Source organism: Bos indicus x Bos taurus, chromosome 1 (genome assembly GCF_003369695.1).
Source record: "Bos indicus x Bos taurus breed Angus x Brahman F1 hybrid chromosome 1, Bos_hybrid_MaternalHap_v2.0, whole genome shotgun sequence".
Lineage (NCBI taxonomy): Eukaryota > Metazoa > Chordata > Mammalia > Artiodactyla > Bovidae > Bos > Bos indicus x Bos taurus.
The window spans coordinates 62,183,739-62,196,990 of record NC_040076.1 but is presented as its reverse complement, the minus strand read 5'-3'; the positions used below and the strand labels follow the sequence as shown (position 1 = coordinate 62,196,990).

Genomic DNA, 13,252 nt, shown 5'->3' with positions numbered 1-13,252 from the left:
TTCTATACATCAGTGTCTCTTTTGCTGTCTCGTACACAGGGTTATTGTTAGCATCTTTCTAAATTCCATATATATGCGTTAGTATACTGTATTGGTGTTTTTCTTTCTGGCTTACTTCACTCTGTATAATAGGCTCCAGTTTCATCTACCTCATTAGAACTGATTCAAATGTATTCTTTTTAATAGCTGAGTAATACTCCATTGTGTATATGTACCACTGCTTTCTTATCCATTCATCTGCTGATGGACATCTAGGTTGCTTCCATGTCCTGGCTATTATAAACAGTGCTGCGATGAACATTGGGGTACACGTGTCTCTTTCCCTTCTGGTTTCCTCAGTGTGTATGCCCAGCAGTGGGATTTCTGGATCATAAGGCAGTTCTATTTCCAGTTTTTTAAGGAATCTCCACACACTGTTCTCCATAGTGGAGGGGGTATTTTTAAATTACCTATAAATTCCATAGCCCCATTTGATACTTCAAAAATTAAAAAGAAAAAATTCTGAGAATAAGACCCCGTAATTTATATAAATATTTTAAAGATGTTTCCTACTGATTCTGATGTTCTTAGGATGTTAATAGGATTTAACAGCCAGCAGCATCTGTACAAGGCAGGACTTGGCAGCCAACCAAGCTAGAAGCCAACCAGGCTTCCAGACCACCCACACAGTGAGCCCACAAAAACAGAAGGACCCACGCAGTTCTCTTAGTTATTGCAGCTCTCTCAGGGGAAATCCTAGAATATATAGCTTGGGTGATGAGAGGGGAATGTAGCTCCAGGATGTGTAGGGCACCTCCTATAGGAGGAAACTTCTAGAAGGTTGAGAAACTTAACTAACCTCCTACAAACATAGAAATACAAATGTTTTGGCTTTCATCAAAGGTTCTAAAACCACAATTCTGAGATGGGACGTCTCCATTCTAGTGCTCCACTGGTCATGGGGCTTCTGCTAGGTCCTGGGAATGCACAGATGTTTTCAAACCCCATTTCCTCGAATAGAAACAAAGACTTGCAAGGAGAGAGCTGCCTTGGGGCTGAGCAGGAAGGATGGTCAAGGCACTGAGCCTGTGACACTGAATCCTCCTCAGGGCCACTCCAGAGGATGGCGTGTCTATGGTCCTGACCCTCTCTTTTCATCAACTCTTTTGGAGCCTCTGTTCTGTTGTTTCGAAGGGGAATCTGTTTCTGTCTTAAGCCCACAACTAGTTGCCGAGGAAGACTCGTGCTTAACAGAATAGAGAACAGGGATGTTCCTGTTCTATTGTAATTGGGGTCAACACCCAGAGCACAGGTTGGAAGGTGCCAAATAGCTGTACTCCAAGAGCCACCAGCTGGTGTGACTAGACAGCTCCCAAACATCTTCCCCAGGAGGGGCTTTCTGAGAACCCAGGTGGAAACCTAAAGTTAGGAAATCAGCACATGTTTGAGAAAGAGTTTCCAGTGTGAGTGGAAGGCGATGAGGTGGGAGAAAAGGTCTAAAGGAAGTGGAGGGGTGCTTAAGTAGCTCATGCTTAATTTGGGAGAAGTAAGGAGCATGTTGTCATTTGTCCTCTGTTTTGAGCAAAGGAGTCTAGGCTTGTTTTAGGTTTCTTTTAATTTTTCCTAATTATATCAAAGGTACATATGTGTATTCTTATTTTAGAAGTTAGACTATTAAAGGGAAAGATAAAATCGCTTTATCAGAATCCCAGCCTAAATACATTGTAATGACCAAAAAGTTCATTTGGGTTTCTCCATAATATCTTATAGAAAAACCTGAAAGAACTTTTTGGCCAATTCAATATATGCATAAACATAGATATACATCACACATATACACATAGATATATGCAGGCATATATACACATAAATATGCAAATATAAAAGTATACCTAGACATGTGTGGGTGTGTTGTATGTGTGTATACACGTGTGTGAATACATACATACACACATATTTACACACACACATATACATCACTTCCAATAAATATCTATAGCAGAGCATAATATAGTAAGATATTGTGATATTTTTTTTCCTAATGTGGCTTTCAGTTTGTCTTTCATATAGCAAATTATTATTTTTTAAAGTCTACAAGTTTTTGAGATGGAATAGAGAAAATAAAGCACAGTGTTAAGAGCCTGGATTGTGGAGCCATACTGTCTGGGTGTGGCTTTGCACAGACTGTTAATGTCTCTATATTCCCCAGTTCTTCATCTGTAAAATTGGGATGTAATAGAATCTACCTCACAGGTTTTTTTGTGACAATTAAGTGAATTAACATGAGTAAACCACTTAGAACAGTGACTGGCGTACTATAGGAGCTATGTAAATGTTGCAAATAGATGAGGTTCATTCTTTATTACAGTTAATTTCTAACATATGAAAATAACATATTTTACTTAGCAAATCTACTGATTGACATGTTGACTCTTCTAATTTTGCTTTATTATAAACAATCCTGCCATAAATGTTTGATTAACTTATAATGCATGTTTTTGGAACATGTGTTTCAAGTAGTCTGGCAAATGCTACTACTGCAGTGCACGCTTTTGAAATCACACTGATGCTAAGAATTTAATGTAATTTCTTCCTGATTTTCACTTGAGATCATTTTTCCTATCTCTGAAATGACTTGAGAGAAGCTGTATCCCAAAGATTTAATGAGGTGATGTTCCTTTTAGCTGTCTAGAGCTCCCCATTCTTACACTGATATTCTTTTGATTTGTTGATAATTAATCAGGAACATCAGTGGTGAAATGTCACCTAGATATCATTCCAACCCTTCGATCTGTAGCTTTAAAGGGAGGATTTTCTCCCTCTCTGCTGGCCCTGTCATTGCCAAGCTTTCCTCTTATTAACCTTGAAGTCACAGAGAACAGTCTCTCCTGTGATTTCATCATATCTCCCATCTAAAGAGATGCTATCGCACTCTAAAAAAAAATAAATTAAAAGGACTGCCTCACCCCCACACAGAAGCAGGTCACAGGTTTAATTTTTTTTTTTTTTTCGCCCCAGCTATCACAGACAAGTCTTCACAGACTTAACCATGGGCTTTATATCACATAAGTTTGCATTGATCATTTTCATTTAAAAAATTGTTTATGAAATTCTTTCTTCCCATGAGACCTGTCATATTTGAGCTTTATGGGAAAGGCATTATCTGTATTTTTTTTAATATTTCTTCAGCTTCACAATGGTGATAACTTTATTAGTCAAACTGGTGAAACAAATATTTTTATAAAATCTTTCCACTATCTCTGCCAACTACACAGAGGGAAAAACTATCTTTGTCAGATGTATATGGGGGGAAAAAAAACCCAATCCCCAGGTACAGCTTTTTCAGAGGTTAACACATTTGCTGGTATGCAGGGCCGATCCCAGGCAATGTGAGTTTGACGTCAGCATTCTGGCCTTTCTCTTCCCCAAACCCCTTGATTCTTCTGGTTTACAAATACTCTCCTGTATCTCTAATTCTTTTCAGCCAAATGTCTGTGCTGTCTCAACTACTGAAAATATTAGAGTAATGAGGCAGTGGAAGAATTTCCAGGGGAGGGCAACAAAAGAAAAAGATTATTGAGGGAGACACAGGGGCCAGGGCATGATCTTGGCATGGGATCAAGGAGAGTTCAACTGCATTGATTAAATGGAACAGTTGTCAGCAGGAGACATTTGAGTAAATGCAGAGTTCTGTGTTACTTCCAAAGCATCAGACCCTAGGTTTGTGCAAAGCTGAAGATCAAAGCAGACCAAGGAATAGTTTTTGGAATAAGTTTGCAGATAAGAAGCATTCATGTTTGGGTTGGACTTTAATTCAGGTCTATAGTACCAGGATCAAGCAAGTATCAAGTCTGCAAAAGATAAAACTCAGGATAAAAGGTAAAAACATTAGGGTCATGAGTGTCAAGGATCAATTCTCAGGAGAAGGTAGATTTGTTCTATCATGGCAAATTGTAATGACAGGGTCTTTATTTCTTCAATCGGTTATGGAAGAAGGTTCCCTTTCATCAATTTTTATACAATTCCTGTGTTTTAAGGAATTCTAGAGAATTTGGGATGGACTTTTAACCTTTTTAGCCCTTCTTGGTCACTGCTGTAACTGGTGGAACCCATTCTGAAATACTTTTTTCTTGACCAGCTCTGGCACTTTCTATATACTGAATATTGGAAGCCTGGAAAACCATCCCCCAGAGAAATCCTTCAATTTTGTGGACAGTTATCACTGCCCTTCTCCCCACTCTGAAGCTTCTAACATTACTGGAATGCTGATCTTTTCTACTTCTTCCCACCTCAGGGCCTTTGGGTTAGAGTCAAGTCTTCTCCTTTGTTACATCATAGCCCTTTTCCAATCTGAGTAGCCTCTTCCGTCCCTTCCCCTCTTTGAGAGAGCACTCCTTGGTTATCCTTTTCAGTTCCACAGCCATGGTTTGCACCTTGACATTGAAAAAGCTATCAACACCTACCTAAAAGAAAATTCCTTTTCATTATTTTAGTTGCTCAGAAATATATCAAATAATCTGTCAAGAACTCCCCTTTAATTTGCCTCTTCAACTTTTTTCTGTTTGTAAGATAGGATGGTTTACTCTTTACCTGTACAGGTTTATAATCAGGTAAAGGATGAGGGAATTCCATGGGGTCTTGTTTATTTTTGTGTCCCTTTTTCATTTGACATAACACTGCACCTTCTAGCATAGCACGAAGAACAAATGTGATTGAGTTACTAGGGTTCCAGGAAAAAAGTCATAAATGATGGTACATGACAGGATGGGACTTATTTAAGATTCCTAGAGGTCTAGTCTTGTGACTTTCTGATAGTGGAAGGTTTTTAATCCCAGTATCCAGAGCCTCTTCTGCCCTGTGATGATTTTATCCAGAAGGTCCTTCTGCCGTTTCCTCTCTCAGCTCTGTTTCCATGTTTCCCTCACTTTCCTCATCCTCCCTTCACTTCAAGACAAACCTTCATCTTCCAGTTCTCTCCCATCGCTTGTAGGTCTTTATTTTGCATCTTCTGGTACATTTTAATTATTTTTTTGGAAAACATGCATGAATTTTTAAACAATAGACTGCCATTTCTGACATCCCAGGACATTTGCTTTTTGTATTATTCCTGCTTTTATTTATGAAGCTCCTGACAAAAAGATGAATTAGAATGCTTTTTCCATATTAATGGAGATGTCTAAACCAACTTTGATCCAAATTAAAACAAAAAGGGTACTGGCTTATTTGAAAGCTGAAAAGGCAAGCCATGAGTGCACCATGGACAGATTTTAAAAATAAGTCTGTTCTAAAACACCTGCTGAATAGGGCTTGGGCTAGGAATCAGAATTTCCATCATCATCCCAGGTAATTTTGCTGTGGGTGGTATTTGGATCATACTTTATGAAGCATCATGGTGTTTGCTATTCTCGTATAGATATTGTCATCTAGCTCAGTGAGCCTTTAAGCTAATCTACTCTGTTGTAGTGAATAGGAAGTTACACTATTAGATAAAGTATCCATAGTTCTATAGAATGTTCTTTTTAGTAAACTTAGAAGAGATTGTTTACAGTGTATTGGAGCTAAGCGTGGAAGACACCAAACATTGATGTTTGAAAGAACTGATCTCACTAGCAATTTTATGTGTTGTTTGGCAAGTCATTTAACTTCTTTCAGTATCTACTTCCTTATCAGTAAAAATAATACATATTTAGAAGGTTGCTGAGAAGATAAAATGCATGATTTCCTTATGCATCAACATGCATAAGGAAATCATTTATGCTTTCTACCACATAGTGGGATTTCTGCAAATAACATCTATAATTAAACTTTGTTGCTTATTTTGTAGCTTCCATTTCTATAGTAGAACATAACTTTGGGTGCATATATGGAAACCTGCATGTACATTCACATACAGAAGGAGGGGTAAGAGAAGAGGTAGAGACAGGGAGGGAGGAAGTGAGAGGGAAGAAGGAAGAGAAGAGGGGCTGCTTTGGGAAACTCCAGTCTCAAGGGTTACATATCTTACCAGGCAAAAATTCTATGTGCCTATTTTAGGTACATAAGTAATATAAATGTATATGAGTGTAATTTGAGAGTGAGGGGAAAAAAAGCTAGGAGTACCTGTGAATTTTATCTATGTAATAAGTACTTTCATCTTTTGATTTACTTCTCCATCTAGTAAGAGATTCTTTCCCATTGCTTCTTTCTTTAGAGAGAGTCCTATGCTTATTTTACTCCATCATGGAGGTGCTCACATATGTGTATTTAAAATCATTTTACATGAAAAATTTGGAAAATACTTTCACACAGCCTAAAACTACAACTTTAGGATCATCCAAGAATGAGTTCTATTTATCTGTCTGTACTATTGGGAAACCTGTTTCCATCAGTGCCCTACAATATTATTTGACTTTTGTGAAGTTAAAAAAGGTAAACAACAACAACAACAACTATATATATATATATATATATATATATATATATATATATGCCTGAAAAAGCATTCACAAAATTGAGGTATAAAGTAGTCATTGAAGTGACCCAAAATAGGTTTATTTGGATTCCTTTCACTTGGTTTCATTTCTGTCAATCAACAAAAGCAAATATAAAAATTATGATAGAAGTTGGAGACTGTCAGAATCCATGGGAGAAACAGAACCATAAATTGAAGACTGTGAGACTGCCCTGGGAAGATCATTGTGAAACACAATGGAATTGAGTATGCCACCTCATTAGTCAATACCATTTTTATGTTGGGAAAAGTAAAGGCAGAACATATCCAAAGCAGCCCCATGACAGCTCAGAGGTGATGAGAACAAAGATTTCACATTTTCCAACAGAGTAAAACTCTCTGAGCTCCTGAGTTGCAGTTGCTCAGCTCTCTTAACCAAAGAGAGTGTCCCCTCAGTCCTGTCGCCTCTCCTCTGTCCTCTTTGTTGTGATTCTCATTTAATCAATTCAGGTTATTCCAGTGAGGATGCTAAATTGAAAGTCCTGGGTTGGCGTCTCATTTATCCATAAGCCAGGTAGTGCTACCAGGGCCCAGGCTGTGGGCTCCATTCCCCCAGGTGCTTGGGCTCCGACCCACAGAGGCTGAGCTATTAATGAGCAGGACTCAGTCTCCCTGCCTCACTCAGCCCTTGTCTTCTCTGCTGATATTGCCAACAAGAGAAGCAATTAGGGCCAATCTGGTGGTGGTTGGCTGCATTTTAAAATAGAAACCATCTCAAAATCCATCTACGAGCTTGGCTTACTTTTAGCTTCCTTACAGACTGCAGAGCCATTCGGTGACAATGCTGAGAATTACCCAGATTATCCATGGAAGCCTGTAATAGTCCAATTACCAACACTTGTTTGCAGTCTTATTGTGAACTTCCTCTGAAGTCAGGAAAGGATACGCCACAGTAGGAATGCTACGTGTCGGGGGAGAAGCAGGGAGAGAGAAAGCTGTTTTGAGGGTGAAATTGTTTTCATCAGCGACTCAAGACTGCAGCAGATTCGGGGACTACCAGAGGCTCTGATGTGTTTTAATAACCTTAACCATTGTGGGGAAATGGCTTTTCCATAGGCTGTGGAATCGCCCACCAACCCGGTGTTCATTATATGTTTGCTGTATTGACTTGATGGAAACTCAGCAGTTTTTTTTTTTTTTTTCCCTGAAGGTCTTATATTTCCCCCTTCTGAATTGGATAATACTAGGACTTCTAGGAAACTCTAAACAATAACTGACAACTAATGTGCTTATCTGTCACCCGTTTTAACACTTTGAATAGCATTTCCTTGCTTTCCATTTAGAGGAATGATGGCCTGATTCAGAATATACTAGAAACTGAGGCTAAAATGTTATGATTATTAAAAGTTCCATCCTTCAGGGGAAAAAAAAAAAAAGAAACTAAAATGTATTTTTCTTCTGAGCACATTTCCTCTCATTAATTCAAAAAAGGATTATGTAGATATCTACTAAGCTTCCCTTGTGGTAAAGAATCCACCTGCAATGCTGGAGACCCAGTTCAAAACCTGGATTGGGAAGATCCTCTGGAAAAGGGAAAGGCTACCCACTTCAGTATTCTGGCCTGGAGAATTCCATGGACTGTATAGTCCCTGAGGTCGCAAAGAGTTGGACATGACTGAGTGACTTTCACTTTCAGTAATCTACTAACTGCTTCATTTCCATAATAAAATAAGTGATATTCTCCCTTTTCTTCTTTTTTAAGTAGAACTATCAATATGCTATTATTTGGAGTCTATGATCTTCTTACTTACCTCTAGCTGTCTGATAATAAATCAGATGACATTCTTCATAGAGACAGAAGATGCCTTCTCAGCTTCACTCAGAATTCTTCTGAACCCTTAGTCTTATCCATCAATTTCTGTGAAGATAAAGGAACCATATGGGAAAATCTTTTCATTTTTTTCCTCTGCCAGGCCCATGTTTACATTCAAACTTCACCTTTTAAAACTGTGTGTAAGTATTTATCTTATAGTCAATATCTTTTAAATTACAGTATGAACATATAGGCAGACCATCATAACTATATTTCTAGAATACTGAAAGTTGTGCAATTATGCTTATAAACCATTTGCTCATCTCTTCCTTTTAAGAGCATCTGTGTTTCTCTGTGATGGCTCCTTCAGTAGTTTATAATTTTCATTTTGGAGCATTCTGTACCCTAGACCATTTAACACTGTGCAATGGCAGCTGCATCTCCACAGGATTATATTGAAAGATCTTGGCTTCTGCCAAGAAATAACTTGAAAGGAAGGTGGAAGGATGCACGTGCACGTGTGTGTTTATGGAGGTGTTTGTGTGTTAATTAGGGTATCGACTTATATCATTCTTATTGTTCCATCAGTCATCATGCTGCTTACAGTTCCCTGCTGGCTGAGGATCCCTCTACTTACTCTGACACCACACTTTAGAAACAGAAATGCTAGTGGTCCTGGATTTGTTTGCGTTTGAATGCCTCCTGAGGAATCTATATGCAGGTCAAGAAGCAACAGTTAGAACTGGACGTGGATCAACAAACTGGTTCCAAATCAGGAAAGGAGTACATCAAGGCTGCATATTGTCACCTTGCTTATTTAACTGATACGCAGAATACATCATGAGAAATGCCAGGCTGGATGAAGCACAAGCTGGAATCAAGATTGATGGGAGAAATATCAATAACCCGTATGCAGATGACACCATTCTTATGGCAGAAAGTGAAAAAGAACTAAAGAACCTCTTGATAAAAGTGAAAGAGGAGAGTGAAAAAGTTGGCTTAAAGCTCAACATTCAGGAAACTAAGATCATGGCGTCCGGTCCCATCACTTCATGGCAAATAGATGGGGAAACAATGGAAACAGTGAGAGATTTTATTTTCTTGGGCTCCAAAATATCTGCAGATGGTGACTGCAGCCATGAAATTAAAAGACACTTGCTCCTTAGAAGAAAAGCTGTGACCAACCTAGACAGCATATTAAAAAGCAGAGACATTACTTTGCCAACAAAGGTCCGTCTAGCAAAGCTATGGTTTTTCCAGTAGTCATGTATGGATGTAAGAGTTGGACTATAAAGAAAGTTGACTGCTGAATAACTGATGCTTTTGAACTGTGGTGTTGGAGAAGACTCTTGAGAGTCCCTTGGACTGCAAGGAGATCCAACCAGTTCATCCTGAAGGAAATCAGTTCTGAATATTCATTGTAAGGACTGATGCTGAAGGTGAAACTCCAATACTTTGGCCACCTGATGCAAAGAACTGACTCACTGGAAAAGACCTTGATGCTGGGAAATATTGAAGGCAGGAGAAGAAGTGGATGACAGAGGATGAGATGGTTGGATGGCATCTCTGACTCGATGGACATGAGTTTGAGCAAGCTCCGGGAGTTGGTGATGGACAGGGAAGCCTGGCATGCTGCAGTCCATGGAGTCGCAAAGAGTCGGACACAACTGAGCGACTGAACTGAACTGAATGAATTTGTTGTTCAGATAGAATGAGATTCCTCTGCCAAAGTTATAGATCTTCATGTTATAAGACTCGGGGAAAATAGAATTTTACACGTTTTAGTGGGTCAAATAATGATCACCCAAAGACAGCAAGTTCTAATTCCTGAAATTGGTAAATCTTCTTGTATTAATATTTGGAAAAAGAGTCTTTGAAGATGTAATGAAGTTAAGGATCTTGAAATGAGGGAATTGCTCTGGTTTATTCTGGTGGGTCCTAAATGCCATCACAAGCACCAGCAGCTATTTACGCGTGTCCTTGTAAGACAAAGGCAAAGAGCTGTAACAGACACATGCGGAGAAGGCAGTGTGAAGACAGAGACAGAGGGGAGTGGTGGGGCCCCAAGCCCAGCAATGCCAGCCTCCTCCACCAGAAGCTGGAAAAGGCAGGGAAGAATTCTTCCCTGGAGTCCCAGACAGGGTGCCCTGCTCAGTCTAGGCTTCTCAATCAGTTTTGCAGGCCAGAATAAGTTTCTAGTGTTTTAAGCCACCAAGTCTGTGGTAATTTGTTATAGCAGCATCAGGAAACTAATATGTAGGTTAGGGAAAGGAAAACACAGGATATAATATCTTGTAAATAATATGCCTCACAGACATTAAATTATCAACATCCTCTAGAATTTTTATCAGCACCACTCTTTGACATTACCACCCATCTCTGTATTCTACAGCTGCATTTTCAATACTATAGCCTCTAGTCACATGTGACTATTAAATAATTGAAATGTTGCTACTAGGATTGAGGAATTGGATTCTTAATTTAGGTTAATTTTAAGTTAAATTTTTAAAGCTTTCAGTTGATTCTGTTGTTGGAAAACTTGAAATTATGCTAGAACATTTTAGATATGTGAATGTACTTTTTCAACTGTAAATTTTATCAACTGTAAAATACACCAGGTATTCTCAATGAACAGTTAATATCCAAGTTGAGATGTACTATAAGTATAAAATATATACCACATTTCAAAAACTTATTATGAAATAAATAAAAAGTACACTACTGATAATTTTTAAATTGATTATATGTTGAAACGGTAGTACTTCAGATAAGTTGTGTTAAATCCAATATATTATTAAAATTCCCTTTCTTTTACATTTTTAGATTTTAACTAGAAAAGCTAAAACTATATACATAAAGCACATTATATTTCTTTTGGACAATGTTGCCTTATTGTCAGTCTTCTGAGTGACCCAGTCAACCAGTCCTAGCAATAAATCTCACTTCCTATGGCTTATGGACCAAAGTAGGGCTTCCCAGGTGGCTCAGTGGTAAAGAATCCACCTGCCAGTGCAGGAGATGCAGGAGACATGGGTTTTATCCCTGGGTCAGGAAGATCCTCTGGAGGAGGAAATGACAACCCACTCCAGTATTCTTGCCTGGATAATCCAGTGGACAGAGGAGCCTGGCAGGCTGTAGCCACGTGGTCACAAAGAGTCAGACACAATGGACACTCAGGCACGCACCGTGGACCAAAATATTTACCAATATTCCATTCTATTGAAGGACTATGATCATATCCATTCTCATGGATTGTCAACTTATTTGCCTTTTTGAATTAAAGCAATCATGTTTGGAACTAGAACTTAAAAATAAACATTTAACATACCTTCACTGATTACATAGCATGTGAAAGGAAAATAATTCAAGATCACAAGATGGTGTTCTTGATAGTTTTCCTTTGAGGATGTTTACAGGGTTAAGTAGATATTCTGTCTTGAAGCAACTGAGTTTCCAGATCTTTGGGGAAAAAAAAAATCTAGTCCCATTTCATATATCTCTTAATAGTTCTATGTGAAACATCAACAGTAATATTTTTATTCTTTTGTGCTTCATGGATCTTCTTAATTACTTAAAAATAGCATTGGGTACTTGTGTAAATAAATTGATTTAAATTGACTTAAATGTCATTAAGAAATGCAATCATATTTGTAATTACTGTTACACAGGATATATGTTTTAAAAATTATTGTTTTTATATAGTTATCATAGTGAAAAATAACTTGGTATAATTATAATGGAAATTTTTTTTTTTTAATCTTCCCTATCCTGGATTTTTGTGTAGCTGAAAACTATAAGCAATAAACAACACTTGAAAAGAGAAAGCCCCTCATACTTGGTATTTGAGAGCAGTTCAGTTTTGCTTTGCTTCTTTTTCCTCTTGACTTTTTTCAATTAATGCATGTTCTCCCATGAGTCCCTCCCACAGCACCACCACACCCACCCAGATTCTGCTGGCTTCAGAAGTGAAGTGAAGTCTCTCAGTTGTGTCCGACTCTTTGCGACCTCATGGACTGTAGCCTACCAGGATCCTCAGTCCATGGACTTTTCCAGGCAATAGTACTAGAATGGGTTGCCATTTCCTTCTCCAGGGGATCTTCCCAACCCAGGGATTGAACCTGGGTCTCCTGCATTGCAGGCAGACACTTTACCATCTGAGCCACCAAGGAAACCCTGGCTTCAGAAGAGACCTAAAAATTGAACTGACAAATGTATCACTCACATCACAAAAGCTACAGAAGCTAGATAGGAGTTAATGATTCCCTTATTTCAGAGATGATGAACAGTTTAGAGTCAGACTAGGACTAGAACAAAGGGTCTTTTGATATCACATCTAATTTTCTTTCTGCTAAATCATATTTTTCTAGTATGAATGACCTGACAATGCCCTGAATGTTCTGTCCTTACATGATCTCCTAACTTGCAAAAGAATCTGATCAAAAATGAAAGGCTAGTCATTGTGAAAATCATAAATTGGTGGGGGTTGCTCTGACATTAGGTTAGCTGTGGACATCTGCTGAATTTTCAGTGTACTCTCTGCTCACTCACTCCTTATACTTTACCCAGAATGTTTGCTGTTAAAATAAGGTCATGATTTTAAGGCAGACACCCTAGAACACAGTTCCTACAGTTGTAGTTGCTGTGCCCAGTGGTATTTATGAAGTCCCATGTAATATTTCTAAGAGGGTAAGTAAACTCTTAGTCATATACAAGTGCTCTGGCCTAGGAGACTAGTGTGTATGTATCAAATTTTAAAAATTAAACTTATTATTTAACATAGCATCCCAGCTTTCAAAGCTAAATGATCATTACTTAATTTTATGCATTATGAAACTATAGCAGTATTTAAGGTGCAATTTGAAGGAAAAAATAATACCTAATTCTGTATTAGTATATTTTTAATCACTTTCAAAGAATCACATATTCCATATCTTAGTTTCCAGTGTTTGTGCTTGTAAACATCAAAGCTATATATTGTCCTTCTCTACATGTTTTCTTCTTTCCACTTTTTTCCTAGATTATATTTAATG

General features: G+C 38.1%; 1 non-coding gene across 1 annotated transcript; it reads right to left on the bottom strand.

Moving 5' to 3' along the window:
* Positions 1 to 12,319: 12,319 nt before the first annotated feature.
* Positions 12,320 to 12,391, bottom strand: TRNAC-GCA. The gene has a single exon. It is a non-coding gene; the product is annotated as a tRNA-Cys (tRNA).
* Between the last annotated feature and the right edge of the window lie 861 nt (positions 12,392 to 13,252).